General features: G+C 39.2%; 1 protein-coding gene across 9 annotated transcripts in view; it reads right to left on the reverse strand.

Annotated features, from left to right (window-relative positions):
• Positions 1 to 13,184, reverse strand: part of NEUROD1 (neuronal differentiation 1) — a 175,811-nt gene that overhangs the window by 39,979 nt on the left and 122,648 nt on the right. For all 9 annotated transcript variants that reach the window (XR_004136758.2, XM_064484958.1, XM_031451763.2 and 6 more), the window contains one exon: positions 2,411 to 2,511. The gene's annotated coding sequence lies outside the window, so the exon portion shown is untranslated. The remainder of the gene's footprint in view (positions 1 to 2,410; positions 2,512 to 13,184) is intronic.

The raw sequence follows: 13,184 nt of genomic DNA on the forward strand, positions 1-13,184 counted from the left end.
GATCCCAAGGGTCACCCTTCAGGGATCTCAGTTCCAACCAACTGGAAAGGGAAATCATGTGGAATTGGAGGTAGGAGGTTTTTATGGGCCAGGCTTGGAAGTGGTGCTGATTTTGGCCAACATTGCACTAGCCAGAATTCAGTCTCAGGGCCAAACCTACATCTAACTGTGTGCTTAACAGGAAAGGACATGGGTTTTGAAACTCATCACAGACTCTGTCTCAGACACTCTCATGCAAAATGACCCATGTCACCCTTCTTAATACAAATCAATGCAAATTCATAACTTACCTGGGAACAAGAGAAAACTGAATTATACCTGGAGATTTAGGGACAAATGAAATGAATCTATCTCATGACTACAAAATAAAAATCTATAGTATAACTGAATCACTGTGCTGTACACCAGAAACTAACACAACACTGTAAATCAACTATACTTCATTATTTCAGGAAAACAAAAACAAAAAAACTATACTTCAATTAAAAAAAAGTATGGATTAATTTTTATGCAAATCAAAATCTCCTTCTCTAGAAATCCCTTCCGTGATTACTTTATAAGAACAATAGCCAGGCTGAGTTCTTAATCTGTGTGAGGCACTGTGCTAAGAGCTGCGTGTGCGTGTGTGTGTGTGTATTGATATAGATATGGATATGGATATAGATAGATAGACATAAAATCCAATTTATTTACCTTTACCATACTACTGGGTAGTAGGAACTATCATTTCTACATTATAGATTAAGAAACTGAATCCCAAAAATTGTCCTGATTTGCCCAAGATCACAAAGATAGAAAGTGTAGGACAAAGATTAAAACATAGGTTTTACTACTAAATCTGTCAAACTCTACTGCCTCCTGTGACTTCTGTTCACACCTTAATTCAGAATTCCTTGCAGGCACTCATTTTGTGCTCCTATATGGCTCTCTGTAAATTTTGTTGTATATGTTGACTTGTAAGTTGTATCAGTTAATTTTGCTGCATTACAAATAGTTCCCCAATGTAGGGGGATTACAACGAGAATAACTTGCTCTTTCACATGATTCTGTAGGTTGTAGATGGTTTTTTGGTTCCACTTGGTATTTGCTGGAGTCACTCAGGAAGCTGCACTCAACTGGTGGTTGGGGTGGCCAGAAGGTCTAAGAACGCTTTTCTCACATGCCTGGGTCCCTGTGCTGTCAGCTATAGTACGCCAATTCTCCTTCATATGGCCTCACTCTCAATGTTTTCTCTAGGACCAGGACCTGGTCTCTAGGACTAGGACCACTTCACATGGCCTCTTTCTAGAGGGATAGACTGTACTTTCTTACAGTATGGGGGCTGTCTTCCTAAAGGAAGAAAGCAGAGGCTCCCAGTCCTCTTAAGGATGCGCTTAGAACTGGCTTAGCATCACCTTGCCACACTCTGTTGGCAAAAGAAGCCATGAGACTTGTCCAGATTAAAGGAGTGAGGAAAGAGAGTTTACTCCTTGATGGGAAGAGCAACAGAGAATTTGTGGCCATCTGTAATCCACCACTCTGTATTCTTCATGTGGGTGTGTGGCACTGACATCCCAGTGAAACCCCTCAAGGCAAGACCTAGGTCTTCTTGACCTTGCAATTGCTTTTAGCATCTAGAACTATGCTCTGCATACGATGCGTTTCAAAAATGTCAATGTACTGACAGTAGAAAAATCATACCCTATAAAAATTTCAGTAGGAGAAAAAGCATCCCAGAACACTCGTAACAGAACACAAATCCTCAGGGCATCATAGGCTCTCCACCAGTGAAATTTGTTAAGTACCTATTTCCAACCATTTTCTTACCAGAGAAACTTTGGAAATGCACTGACATTTCTTTCCAAGTTTTCTGTTTCTGTGCTCACCTAATTTCAGATGCTCACCCACCTGTCTGAGCTGAAATACGGAGCCTTTCTGCTGATTCGTGTCTAAAAGCCGTGACAAACGGTACATTTGGAATTGAAGGCAAATGGTGATTTAACATTGTTCAACCAATTAACAATTGTATAAAACAATTCTGCTAAAATAAGATCTCTGTTCTTTTTTGGTGGGAGGGGACTGTCTTTTAGAAGAAAATGACATTGCCTCAGGCATTACATAAACAACAACTTGATTCTCTCACCACCTATTTTGAAGCATAGGTGCTATGGGACTCACCCTAGGCACACAGTGGGGCAACGCCACGTACTTGTTCACTACTTTATAAGGGGTTCTGCTAGGTAAGCTGTGTGCACGTGTGCTCACACACACATCTGCATAAGCCAATAAATAAGTTGAAAAATAAAAAGAAGATAAAATTGTACAAGCATAAAAGAATGAGACTGAATGGAAATCAGCTGTTAGGTGATCTTTTCAGTAAAACAGGGATGGCTCTAAGGAAGGTGAAATAGCTCAGATAAATTTACCCTACCTTTCTTCGTATTCAGTATCCTGAAGCAGACAATTGTGTGTTTGCTGTACTGAAAGTAACATCTTTTTCTTCCATTTAGGCCTCTTTCTCTGCCAAGATCCCTGTAAGTAGAAAATGACAAAAATTTATGAGGGTTACATCCAAAAGCAAAAGCCTGGGGCATATTGTTGGAAAGATAAAGACTGTTCATTTGGGAGTTCTCGGTTCCTTTATTACCTGAGAAAAGATGGAGTAGTAATTGACATGTGGTTCTTGACAGATGTTGACAAGGTAAAAACATGTAACTGAGCCCCTTGGAGTTTTTGCGAAGGGTGATTATGATGCTTGTCTCCATGTTCTGTAACCTCAAGAGTACAATCAAATTTCCCCCCTTACCCTAAGTGCCAAGCAGACATCCATGCAGATGTTATAGGGCTCTATCAGCATCTGGCCAAAGAACAGAATTCTCTTATCTCACATCAAAGGCATACACAACAGAGACCACTGAATGTGGAGTGAGTGCTTTGATATATTCTATTGTTAATCTCTCTTGAAATAGATTGATTGCTATGGAAAAAGAATTCACCAAAATTTTTTCCTTTTCAACTATCAGTTCTTGCATGCGGGCATGCACCGTAACATTAAACAATCTGTTGTTTTGCTCCAAAATTGTATCCATATTTTGTTTGATAAGATAATAGGATGATAGGAATACTAACAAATATGCTATTAGAATAGCCTTGCATAAGAATAAGAATTAGATTTAGATAGGAAATATTTTCTCCATATTTGCCAAACACCCAGATGAAAAGTTGAAAGACTGTCAATCGTGCAGATGTTCTACAGATCCAGATGTCATGTAGAGAGGATATCTGGCAACAAATAAAACTTTCCTTTTTCATCCTAGTTTCATTTTGTACAAAATTATAGGATAATGGAAATCACAAGCCTATTTAAGTTTTTAGAAATGAAAGTGGAACAAAATCTAAGAATACTGTTTTTATGTTTCTTTTAAGTATGTCTGCAGTCATAAACTGAGAATTCCTAGGGTCTTAATGAAAGAGAATGGTTCATGATAAGCAAAATATACTGACCTAATTTCAGAACACCCTGCATTCTTTTCTCACTTTATATTCCTCCACACTTTAAGAATCTGGCTAAATAATAATTTGAGATTTGTTTGTTTTCTGCTTATATTTTGCAGTTCCCCCTCTCCAATATTCACTCCAGCTGCAGGCTCTGTGGTTTGTTAGTAGAGAGGGGGTGCATATCAGAGGGAAAAGTAAAATAGCTCTAAAGCTTCTTAAATTTGGTTTCCAAAAGCTTAACCTTCAAAGGAGTCCAGTTAATACACAGAGATAAAGACATGTGCTCTTTTTCCCACACTCAAGTCTGTGGGATAACACACACACTGAAACTGAACAGCGCACTGAGACAATATGCTATCACAATTGGGTCAGTCAGCTTAGGTGGGCTTAGGTGGGCTTTCAAAATAATCATGGGCAAAATATCTTTGCAACACCAAAGGGTTATTTCTCTTTCACACTGTAAGTTTGCGCTGGGTCCTCTTTAGTCGATATCCAAGCCAAAGGAGAAGGCCCTACATGGAACACTGGCTTTCTTAAGGCAAAGTGGGGAAAGAGCAATGTTAAATCACACCATATTTCTTAAAGCCTCTGCTCATCAGTGTCTCATGTCACTTGTACAAACATACCATTGGACAAAGCGAGTCATCTGGCCAAGCCTGATAATCTTTGGGTAGGAAATGTAATCCTGTCACTGGGAGGGGATCCACTGGGAGGATCCAGCAGGGAAAGGCACTGAATATTTTTACCCCATTACAACTTACCACAATTTTTTTGAATTGAGTTATAGTCAGTTTACAATGTTGTGTCAATTTCCAGTGTAGAGCACAATTTTTCAATTATACATGAACATACATATATTCATTGTCGCATTCTTTTTCACTGTGAGCTACCACAAGATCTTGTATATATTTCCCTGTGCTATACGGTATAATCTTGTGTATCTATTCTACAGATGCCTGCCAGTATCTACAAATTTCAAACTCCCAGTCTGTCCCTTCCCACGCCCCTCCCTCCTGGCAACCACAAATTTGTATTCTATGTCTATGAGTCTGTTTCTGTTTTGTATTTATGTTCATTTGTCTTTTTCTTTCTGGAGAGGCTATGGAGAAAAAGGAACCCTCCTACACTGCTGGTGGGAATGCAGTTTGGTGCAGCCACTGTGGAAAACAGTATGGAGATTCCTCAAAAGACTAGGAATAGACTTACCATATGAGCCAGTAATCCCACTGCTGGGCATATATCCAGAAGGAACCCTACTTCAAAAAGACACCTGCACCTCAATGTTCATAGCAGCACTATTTACAATAGCCAAGACATGGAAACAGCCTAGATGTCCATCAACAGATGACTGGATAAAGAAGATGTGGTGTATTTATACAATGGAATACTATTCAGCCATAAAAATGACAACATAACACCATTTATAGCAACATGGATGTTACTGGAGAATGTCATTTTAAGTGAAGTAAGCCAGAAAAAGAAAGAAAAATACCATATGAGATTGCTCATATGTGAAAAGAAAAAAAGAAAGAAAAGAAAGAAAGAGAGGAAGGAAGGAAGGGAGGAAGGGAGAAAGAAAGGAAGAAAGGAAGGAAGGAAGGAAGGAAGGAAGGAAGGAAGGAAGGAAGGAAGGAAGGAAGGAAGAAAGAAAGAAAGAAAGAAAGAAAGAAAGAAAGAAAGAAAGAAAGAAAGAAAGAAAGAAAGAAAAGAAAGAAAGAAAGAAAGAAAGAAAGAAAGAAAGAAAGAAAGAAAGAAAGAAAGAAAGAAAGAAAGAAAGGAAGAAAATTACCATAACTATTTAAATGTGTATTAGATGCTTAGTTGTACAGATCACGGGGTTAGATGTGTGTCAAAATAATTATTCATTTGGGGTGCTTTTCCTCTGAGAGATTATAAAATATGAGAGAAAACACTAATGCAGACAGAAAACAGAAGAAGAGTGAAGCACTTTCGGATGTTTCTAGATAAGTGTGCCATACTGTGCTTTTAATCATATAGAGAATGAGAGTAAGTTCACGTTCAGAATGGAAAACAAAGAATTGAGGGAACTGATCTCCATCTAGTCAAATTGAGAAAAGTTTGTGGTTTAGGATCTGTTTGAATGGGGAGGAAGTAATAAATAATGACAACTAATGGTTATATGTTCTTTGACAATTTATAACTGCTCTTTTACGTAATACTTTCAACAATCACCTAAAGGAAGTATCAACACTTCCCTTTAGCAACAAGGACACTAGGGTCAGGGTAATTGATTGGCCTATGTTTTCAGAATAAGTTTTAGAACCAGGATTTAAGCAATCTGCTCTAATTCTATACATTGTGTACTTTACGTGCTGAAAGGGCAAGTGAAGAAATGCCCCGGGCACCTTGGGAGAAGCTCCAGAATGAGGGGACAGACTGGAAGCAAGCAGCCTGAGCACATGCAGGAGTCTGTTGTCTCCTTGTGGAAAAAAATGAAGGTCGTGAACTCGCCTGGGATATACCACCTCGAGTTCTTTGAAGCCTTCAACTGGTGATATGAGAAGTACAAGAAATAGTGATGACCTACAAGCTGGATGATAGAAGAGCAAGGACATTACTGACGCAGACTGTAGCTACAGAATTTACTTGAGCTTAAAAGTTAGATGTAAAACCATCTTAACTATTTAATCTAATATTCTATCTCCCATACCAAACTCCTTAAGCTAGGAGGATATTAAGTGGAAAATGGGTTCTTGATCCTCTTTGGAGAAAGATCTGTGGTTCCTATCATTGGTGGAAAGGGGCAGAGTACTAGCACTGGTGACAGACATTGGGATGCTGCCCACTTCTGGTCACAGATGACAGTGAGGGATGCTACAATGATTTTGGTTTCTATGCTGGTTTAGGTCTTCTGAGAAGCAGTCACCAAGGTGAGACTAGACATGCAAGAGATTTATTCCCTGAAAAACTATGAAGGTTAAAGAGGAGGGAGCAGGAGAGAGTGGGGAGAGCATCAGACTATGATGCAGGTCTTACAATTGTGAAGAATGGGAGGAAGGAAGGAGAATTGGGTAGAAAGAGTCTCAGACTGAAGTATAGTTCTAGGAAAGTTGTAGCCGTGCTCTAGGACTTGGGGAATTTTCAAACCCAAATAGCCAGTCATGGGAATTCTGTGTCTAGCAGGAATGGGTTGGGAATACTCCCCTCACTGAGCTCAGCCCAGCCATTGGCTGAGAGCACCCTGTGGGAGGTGTAGCCTCAGTGTGAACACTGAAATGGATCCAGAGGAGCAGGAACTGGGACCAGCAGTCAACTACGCTCCCCACAGCAGCAGACCTGAGACCATGCCTCCTACTGCACAGAACTAATTCTCCATTTCAGTTTGGGGAAAGCTCCTCATGGTTCCCATGGGCCTGTTTTCACGAGGAGAAACTTACAGGGAAGTGAGTTGGGTGAACGAGAGTTCCTATCACTGGTTGGCCTCAGGGCTGTTACTGGTACCCTCCATTATGCAGCCTGAATTCCCCTCATTCTCTGCTACCACCTTGGAATGTCTAAGTGCCTTACCTAGTGATGCTACTTGAATCTCTATTCCATAAATGTCTCAGCCTTTGGCAATCATGTTTTTCACATCAGGTTGCTGGACACGTCTGTTAACCATTAACGTGGGGCAAGGAGGTATCAGTTGGTGCCCAGATGGATCACCTGGGCTCCACACATATGCCTCTCAGACCCTATTCTGTAAAAGCAGCCCTACCTCCTCCTGTTGATCAAGGTAAATTCCCCTGCCACTGCCCTGCCATGATCATTCTTCTTCTGGCCTGCTGGTCCATGGTGCTCCAGTAGCAGCCAAAGCTAACAGATCAATGGGACCCTGTCTTTGTTCCCTGGAAAGAGTGTTGTCTCTCTGGGGAGTTCATCGTTGTGAGAAGCATAAAATCCCCCATATGTCACCGGGAGGGATGGAAAGCCAATCCTGCTTCCAATCCTTGGTTCCAAGATCCATGTATTCTTCCTACTGGGAACACAGAACCATGTGGAACTTCTTGATTTAAGGCAGAGGCTACCTCCTGGAGGATGGAACCCTAGCCTTGCAGAGGGCTGCCTCTGAGCTGAAGCTTCAGCTGTGCCTCAGGAAGGCTGGTCCAGCGCTCTCTGAGGCTGGCTGCTTCTGGATGGTGTGGTATAAGAACAGTGGATCCCACAGTTGTGTCCTGTAACTCCTTTGCTTTGAACTGGTTGGGTGCTGTGCTGTCTCAGATCCATGCCTGTGGATGTCCCCAAATAACAGTGTTGGTTGAGACTCTGCAGGCAAAAAACGCAAAGCTATACTTGGAAAAGGTATCCATCTCTGTGATGATGGACAACCAGCCTTTCTAGGATCAAAGGGGCCCAATGCAGCCAACCTGCTATGAAGTAACCAGTTGGCCGCATTGAGGAACAGTATCACTCTAGGGGCTTAGTGCTGAAACTCAGAGGCAGCAGTTGTCACCCTGGACTTTTATATGTGAGTCCATGCCAGTGGGCTCATATACTTCTGACATGATCTAAGAAAGCAGCGCAGCACAGTGAAAAGAACATAGGTTTAAACTGAAACCTAATAGCAATGTCAGCTTTGTCAAATTACACAATTTTCTCTTCTATAAATGGGAATGATAATACCATCTACCTTGCAGGGTCTTGTAAAGCTCTAATATAATAAAAATATATGTCTAATAGAATGTCTAGCACATAGCTGTGCTCAGTGAAATTTCTTAGTATGCTCTGATTCTATGTAGTTAAACCTTGCAAAGCTGCCATTTGATCTTTTCAATCTAGAAAAATGGTAATCACATGTGATTTAAATGGATATTATTAACAAAACTGGATATAATTAAATCCCAATTCCTAAAATGTCTAAGATTCTAAGATTCAGATTCAGGATCTGTTATTTACAAATTTTTTGATTTCTAAAGATTACTTATTGCTTAATCCTGCTCCCCCCCCCCCAAAAAAAAGGCATAGCATGATGGTTTAGAGGTGAAAAGTTTTCTTTTTGGTTCCATGCAGTTCCAAATGATTATTAGGTTGACCTCTGATCTACGGTTCAAACCTTGGGTGCAAAATTGCTAGATTAGATAGAATTCCAAAATCCATGTGGCCTGGAAGCCCACATCACAAACTTGGGGGTGGGGGACACATACAGATAGACAAGTCATTCTATACTCTGTACCCCAGTCATACGCTCTGACAATTAAAGCAGATGACGCAGGAGAAATTAGGCAGCCATGTTCACTGCTGCTGTTCTTGTCAACTTGCTCTCTTGAAACAGCTGAAGTAAGGAGGGGAATGAATTGATATTTCTGTAAATCAGAGAATCTCTATAAATGGCAGCATAGTTTAGCACATGTTAGAGCTTTAGTATTTGTACTTCACCATAGTTTAAAACTGCAATTTTCTATTATGAGTACTTTCTGCTGCTGAAGTCACATGGGTCCTCTTGAAACATATTCACAGGTGTATTTTAAGGAAATCTATTTTTTGCCATAAGTAAGTGTTCAGTACTTTAATTATAACTCATCAAAAAAGACCATCTATTTACCTGTCTGTTGATCAAAATCTCTAAATTACAGAGGGAAGAAAAATGTGAATGCCAGCTGTACTTAAAAGACATAACAATAATTTACTTATGCAAGAAAATTATGGAGTGCACATAATAAGTTATGAATAATGCTCTACTAAGCCAACTGGATGTATCAGTTATATGATTATTCTAGACTCTATATTTCTAACCACTCATATTAAAACAAACAAACCAAAAAAACCCCACTTCAATTCTTAAAAAAAAAAGTTATTAGTAAAAGAAAAAAAATCCCCTTGCCTGTAAAAGCGACTAACGGTAACTAACAGCTTATGACTTAAATGACAGTTTAAACTACATTCTATTGCTTTGGCAGCGATGTCACTGTTGCTTTAATGATTCCTTTACTTAGAATGAAAAAATGAAATGGCTTTGTTTTTACATGACAAATACTGAGGTACAGGTCTGGAAACTAGAGTTTTTGTCCCAGAAGAGCTGAGCAGATTAAGCCTGAAACAATTTTTTTTAATTACCCCATAAATCAAAGCAAAGATTAAGGCAAAGTTCTATGAATTAATATCCGAGTCATAGCCTAGGTCCAGGTGAGGGAAAAAAAAATCAGGAAACTAAAAACAGTGCAGCCAGTTGTCAGTCTAGGAACAAGGCAAATGGTTCAAGTCGGAAGTCACATAAGTAAGTAAAAGAGCCAAGGTCCAAACCACAAAGCAGAAGTTAAGAGAATAACACAGCTGGCTCCTATCCCCAGGCTGGGAATAGAAGCCAAGCAGAGGTGCCTAGTCACAGAATCCAGAGAGCAGTTGCTCAAACAACAGAGCTTTTTTTGTTTCCTGCCCTTTAAAAAAGGCAACAGAAGATAATTAGTGTTTGTGTCTCTCTGGCATGGTCAGATTAGAGGCAAGTATGGGCTGACTGAGAGGGTGCACCTGTCCGACAAGATCAGGAGACATTCTGATTCCCTGGAGGTCACTGTCATGGGACATGAGGCTGTAGACAAGTCAGATCTGACTGACTGAATGCTCTTGAACTAACTCACCTTGGCCAAGTGACTTTTTCCTGCATAATTTCCTTATTTCAGGATAAGAGAAAGAGAACCAGGAATCTGAATTGTTGTACATGGCAAGTATGACTTCTTTTAGACAATCTCTCTTATATTATGTCTAGTTAATGATATTAAGGGCTGGAATTGTATCCTCAGGGAAGGAGAGTACTGAGTCTGTGTATCTCCTAGAGTCAAACCAATGGGAGAGAAACAGCAGGTGAAGGGGAAAAAATGGTTTAATTGGGTAGTTTGAAATTTTGAAAAACTCCATAATCCATGTCCATGTTATACTAACAACACACTTGCTTTTCCTTGACCCCGTGTCATCATGATTTTCCAGTCCTCTCCTTACCAGTGGCAGAGTGTAAATGAGAAATGGAGAGGTACGGCCAGCCCACTGTCCTCCTGGGAGACTAGGAATATACACCTCAGAGCTCCAGTCAGTGGGCTCCCAACAGAGCAACAAGTGGAAAGTCTCCCCTAGTGAGGTTTTAAGCTAATGAGTTTCTCTGACAGGAAGCTTTTCTTCTGATACTGTCTAAATTTTCCTCTTCCTAACCCCTCTTACTGCTCACTCCCAGTGTTATCTCCTTGTGCCCTGGAAAACAATACCACCCCCTCATCAGTGTTCTATTTTCAGACCCCATTTAGTCAGTCTATATAGATGGTTTATATTTAGCTCCTCTTAAGTTTCTCCCATTAGTCATTCAAACGTCATTCCCTTAGTCATTTTTGTTTGGTGGGTTATTTTTCAGTTTATGATACGGGGCCTAACAATGAAAACAGCATTTCCAGGGACAGCTCATAAGGGTGGGGTCAGATACTTTAGTCTATAGACTGAAATGATGTTGCATATTTCTTGGAAACTAATCCAGTTTTTCACTATTTTTCAACCCATATCTCCTTGGCCTCACCCTGCTTTGAGTTTCTTCTATCAGTGATAGTTTTCCTTCTGGGAGAATAGTTTCTAGGATATGTCACTATCCCTAGAACTTAGCACCATGCCTGGCACTTTGCTGGAAATCAAGATATACCTGTGATATGAAGGAATAAATAAATGTTTAAAACGTTGCTGGTAAGAATTATTTCTATTTCTTTTTTCTGGATTTAGACGATTTTTCTGTTTCTCTATTTTTTTTCTGTAATACCTCTTAGTGCTTTACTTCAACTTAACGTATGTTATTAATTAGACTATTAGAGTACAATCTCATTCTGTACAAGAATTTATATGTATATTTTTGCATAAAATTTGCTGAGCCACATGCCTTGAAGCGATTCTTGCCATAGGATTTCTTGCCTGGTAGCTGACTTATAAATAATCTAGTCTGATTCCAACATTTTACAGATGTGAAAGCTGACATCTGGAGAGTATAACAGGCTTTTCGGATTATAGGAAATTCAATTAAAAAGTTTTGGACAATAATTTTCTCTTTTGTTCATACTTAATTCTTTGTGCTGGGAACTGACACTATGTTGTAAGTAATGGTCAACTCTTTCATATCACTCCAGTATACATTTTTTCCCCCTTACATTTGAAAATAGAGCTTCTGTTTAAAAGCCTAATCTCCATCTGTAATTCAAGTTCTGCAAATTGCAGGCTCTCTGGCAACCCACTGCTGATTTGTCGCCGTTTCCCAGTTAAACCTTCTAATTCTAGAAAGTTAGAAGTTGATTTCTTAGAGTTTTGAGCCTCATTATACAGGTCAATCACCAGCATCTATCCGGGGTTTTTACTGTGGTCTCTTTTTCACCCATACCTATTTTCCTTCGTGTATTAGCGCTTTCCCTTCTACATAGAATTTTGAGGTTGGGCACATGGTGGCGCTATAGTTAACAGCTTGATTTTCTTGTGTATTTTTCCATTGCCTACTTAGCTTTGTTTTTAAACTGCAGTTATGTGAAATATGTATCTTTTAAATTCTGCTGCAGGTGAAATGATTTAATGGCTCATGACTTCTAGATTAATTTTAAACATTAAAAACATTGTAAAAACAGACTCTTGCTAATAATGATCATTATCGTAATGGCTTGAGGCATAATCATTTACCAACATTAACCAAGTGATTAAAACACATCATGAGTTTAATTTGAAAAGATTTAAAGTTCCTTTGCAATAAATGGCTAATAATATTAGCTTCATCTTTGTGAGGCCAAAATTTATCATTGTATGACTCTCTACCTCAACTGCTAGACAGAAAGAAACCCACTCTTGTTAACACCGGCCACAGTATGTCTATTGTTTACCAAGCACGTCACACTCCCTATATTAGTACTGAATTGGGCCATATGGTGCACCACGTACAGGCAATCATCACTCTTATGGCCCTGCTATTTGATAACTTATTATTTCACAATGCAAGTGACCTTAACAGATGTTAAGATTAATTACTGTGGGTCAGTAAAACCTGTATGGAAGAAGAAACTAGTTTCACTAAAACTAGGTATGATATTTATAATGATTATATCTTTTTTTGATATAGTATTTTCATAACTTTGTTATATTGTCTTTAAAATTGTCTAATTTAAAATTTAGCAATAGTCATCCAGAAATATTGTCTCAACTAACAGGAAAAAAAAAAAAAGCTGCAGCACTAAATTTTTTTCCACAAAGAAGCTGCCTCTGGACTTTAAGTTTAGTCACCTCCTCATTATTTCTTTTGATGAATCATGAACAAAATCGTGACCTGCTACTCAACAGGATAGTGATCTAACTCCCAAAACTCCTTAAGAAAATTAGAAGTAGGTGGGGAGAAAACCCACAATAAACAACAATCCAATAAACCAAACAAACAAACTTTGGCAACTGTGGAAGGAAAAAACCCGTATCTCATAATGGGTACTGTTTTGTTTCCAGAAGTTTTCCTCAGAGGAAACAACCAAATAAGTATCTCTCACTGATTAATGTTAGAGATTAGCCTTCCACAAGCTCACTGATGAATTTTGATCTTTATGACTTGTTAGTTATTTCCTCCTCAAAACAGGTCAACATTGTTATTCCCAGTTTTCAAAGAACCAGAGACCCAAGACGGAGAATTAACATGCCCAAGATTGTTTAGTGAGTGGGTAGAAGGCACGTCAACCAGACAATAAAATGCTAATGTGAAAAGTAAACATCTACTCTCTAAC

The sequence above is a fragment of the Camelus dromedarius genome, chromosome 4 (genome assembly GCF_036321535.1).
Source record: "Camelus dromedarius isolate mCamDro1 chromosome 4, mCamDro1.pat, whole genome shotgun sequence".
Taxonomy (NCBI): Eukaryota; Metazoa; Chordata; class Mammalia; order Artiodactyla; family Camelidae; genus Camelus; species Camelus dromedarius.